Below are 3,964 nucleotides of genomic sequence, written 5' to 3' on the forward strand. Positions count from 1 at the left end.
TGAGTGGAAGTCTCACTCTGTCCCCCAGACTGGAGTGCAGTGGCCGCTCCCGGCCACCGCAGCCTCGACTGCTGGGCTCTGGTGATCATTCCGCCTCAGCCTTCCAAGTAGCCGGAATTACAGGCATGCGCTACCACGCCCGGCTGATTTTTTGATTTATTGTAGAGATGAGGTCTCGCTGCCCAGGTGGGTCTCGAACCCGCGGGCTCAGGCAATCCACTCACCTCAGCCTCCCAAAGGCGCGGGATTACAGGCTGAGCCACCGAGCCCGGCTGGTATTGGTTCTTTTCTCTTTCTTTTGTCAGTTTTGCTAAAGTTTTGTCAATTTTATTGATTTTTTCAAAGCATCAACTCTTTACTTCATTAATTTTTCTTTTTTAAAAAAAAATTTATTGATTTTTGCACTCTCAGTTACCCTCTTGTTCCTTTGCTCCTCTTTTTCTAGTTCTTGAGGCTGAATCTCAGATTATTGACTTGAATTCCTTTCTAGTGCATACAGTTAGTCTCATAAGTTACATTCAGCATTCCTATAGACATATGTCACAAATTTTAATATTATGTTTCTTCATTTCAATCTGTTCAATGTATTTTTTATTAACCCCGGGCTTCCTATTTGGCCCAGTTTATTGTTTACAATTGTATAGTTTAGTTTCCAAGTGTTAAAAAAATTTTCCGTTTCTTTCTATTATTGACAATTAGTGATATTCTATTGTAGTCAGAGAACACACACTATTTGACTTTAATTATTTTAAATTTGTTAAGTTTGTTTTGTTGTCCAGTATATGGTCTATCTTGACATATATTTAATATAAACTTTTGAAAACCATTGCATTTGGCTATGGTTTGGTGGAATATTGAGCGATGGCACTGTTGAGTTCCTTTGTAACCTTGCTGGGAGCCTGCCTAATTGTACCAATTATTTAGAGAATGATGTTGATGTCCTCAACTGTAATTGTAGATTTATCTACTTCTCCTTTTAGTTCTATCTGTATTTATTTCACATATTTCACAACTTCATTGTTTGGTGTACACACTTTTATGATTACTATGCCTTGTATTGGCGCTTTTATTCCTATATAATGTCCCTTTCTGGTTCCAGTAATTTTCTTTGCTCTGAAGTCTGTTTTATCTAATATTAATATAGCCACTACTGTTTTTCTTTGATCAATGATTTCATGAGATTTTTAAAATTTTCCTTTTACTTTCAACTTGCCTATTGTGTTATATTTGTCGTAAGTTTGTTCTCAATAATATATAGTTGGGCCACTGTTTATAATCTAATTTGATAATTCTCTTTTAATGGGTGGGTTTAATATTTATATTTTATTTTAATATTAATATATTAGGATTTAGCATTATATTTTTTTGTTTTCTGTGTGTTTTCTAGTTTTTGTTTCTCTTTTCTTTTTCTTATCTTCTTGTAGACTACCTGAACATTTATTTAGAATTTCATTTTGAGTTATCTTTAGTGTTTGAATGTATATTTTATACAGCTTTGTTAGTAGCTGCTAGGTATTACATTATATATAAGTAATTCATCACAGTCTACAGGTGTCATCATTTTACCAGTTTGAATGACATATAGCAATTTTTTTTTTTTTTTTTGAGTTGCAATCTCACTCCGTCTCCTAGGCTGGAGTGCAGTGGCACATTCACGGGCCACCCCAGTGTCAACCTGCTGGACTCCAGAGATCCTTCCACCTCAGCCTTCCAAGTAGTCAAAACTACCACGCCTGGCTAATGTTTTATTTATCCTAGAGATGAGGTCTCGCCAAGTTGCCCAGGTTGGTCTCGAACTCTCAGGCTCAGGCATTTCACTCGCCTTGGCCTCCCAAAGTGCTGGGATTACAGGCTGAGCCACCGAGTCCGGTCAGCAAAGTATAGTAATGTTACTTCCTTTTATATTCCTTTATTCTCCCCTTTTTGTAATATAATTATTTTAAATATTTTCTCTGCACACATTTAGAATCACATTAGATAGTGTAATAGGTTTTGCTCTAAGGGTCAAGCATAATTTAGAAAACTCAAGAGGAGAATGAAACCTTCTTGAGAATATGCCCCTATTTTTACTTACTATAATCTTTCTTCCTTTCTGGTGTTGCTTCCCTTTTTTATCACATTTTTTTTTACTTAGATAACAGAATATAACCATTTTTTAAAGGTAGGTCTGCTTGTGACAAAGTTTCTTAGATGTCTTCATCTGAGAATGTAGTTTTCATACTTTTTTTTTTTTGAAGGAGAATTTTTATGTACAGAACACTCAGCAGTGTACTTTTAGCCCAGCTTAGTGGCAAGTTCTTCTGTCTTTGCCTTCTCCAGCTTGGCGATGCGACCACAGATTTTGGACCCGGGATGTTGCCTCCCCAGTGACAGCGGATTGCATCAGATCTGTCATTGTAATTGGTCCCGATGGCTTCCACCAGCGAAGCCAAAGCTCCTTTGTCTTTTGAGTTCTCCAGAGTGAAGGTGACCAGGGTGCAGGCCTTCCTGTGGACCAGATGCCCCAGTCTCGGTTCCTCTTGATAATGCAGCAGGGGAACCCCATTTTACGACCCAGGGCAGGCAGGAAGACCCCCAGCTCAAGGAGATCCATGCCATGCATGAACACCCCCAGCTGAGACTTCTTGTTCTCCACCAAGGTGGTGGCAGTGTTGACCCCTGCCCGAAGGACAGGTGGCCTCTTGGTGGGGATGTCCCCTTGCCAGCAGCTTTCTTCTCAGCCCGGGCCTGCAGTGGTTTCTGCTTCTTCTCTTGCTCTGTCTCTGACCTGTACCTGCAGGCCGGCTTAAGAAGCTGAGTAGCTGTCTGTGGGTTCAAGGTCTAGGTGAACTGGTCAACGGCAGGAGGCACTTTGAGCCGCTTATAGAGGATGGCTCTTTGTTGCTGCAACTGGATGTATCCAAGGTCCCTTCAGGGCTGTATGTCCTGTCCGAAGTCAAAGTTCAAACAGAGGTTTCACCTGGCTTTCTGTTTCTTCATGACAGCAGGGATTGGGGCCACCTTCTTCCCCTTGGCCTTTCCTCTCGGCATCTTGGGTGGCTGGAGCTACTTTTCATTCTGGAAGGATATTTTTGTTGGGTAAAGGATTGTGGTGCGTACTTCTTTTGTATACACATTAAAAATATTGTGCTACTTTCTTTTTAGGCCCCCGTGGTTTCCTTTTTCTTTTTGGTGTACAATATGATGTTTTAATGTCTGTATACATTGTGAATGATTGCTATGATCAAGCCAATGAACATATCCATCACTTCACAGAATTATCATTTGTCTGTGTGTGTGTGTGTGTGTGTGTGTGTGTGTGTGTGTGTGTGTGTGTGATGTGATGAGAATATTTGGGTTCTATTCTCTTGGCAATTTTCAAGTATACTGTACATTATTATTAACTATAGTCACCGTGCTGGACAGTAGATCTCCAGAACTTATTCATCCTCACTGAAACTTTGTACCCTTTAACTAATAGGGTTAACTAACTAACTCCATATCCTTTAACCCTTTAACTAATAACTAACTCCATATCCTTTGTACCCTTTTACTAATAGGGTTAACTAACTAACTCCATATCCTTTAACCCTTTAACTAATAACTAACTCCATATCCTTTGTACCCTTTAACTAATAGGGTTAACTAACTAACTCCATATCCACTCCCTCCTCCTGGGGCAACTACTGTTCGACTCTCTATTTCTATGAGTGTGACTTTTATTATTATTACTTCAATAACTTTGGGGAATATAAATTGTTTGGGTCTGGGTTTTCAGTCTACCCACCCCTCCCACCTGTGTTCTTTGTCCCTGCTAGGTGATTCTTTTGTCCCGCCACTAGTTATCCCCCTCCCCCTTCCGAGTCTCCAGCGTCCATTAAACCATTCTCTTTGTGTAGGGGCGCCTTTAGTTTTACTCACATTTACATCTGAGTACATGCGGTGTTTGGTTTCCTGTTCCGGGTTAGTTCGCTCAGAAGGATGT

At 40.1% G+C, this 3,964-nt stretch overlaps 1 pseudogene; it reads right to left on the reverse strand.

Moving 5' to 3' along the window:
* Window positions 1–2,274: 2,274 nt before the first annotated feature.
* Window positions 2,275–3,036, reverse strand: LOC103267788 (annotated as a pseudogene).
* Window positions 3,037–3,964: the final 928 nt, after the last annotated feature.

The sequence above is a fragment of the Carlito syrichta genome, unplaced genomic scaffold, assembly GCF_000164805.1.
Source record: "Carlito syrichta isolate Samal-C Ts95f unplaced genomic scaffold, Tarsius_syrichta-2.0.1 Scaffold308256, whole genome shotgun sequence".
NCBI classification, from domain to species: Eukaryota; Metazoa; Chordata; class Mammalia; order Primates; family Tarsiidae; genus Carlito; species Carlito syrichta.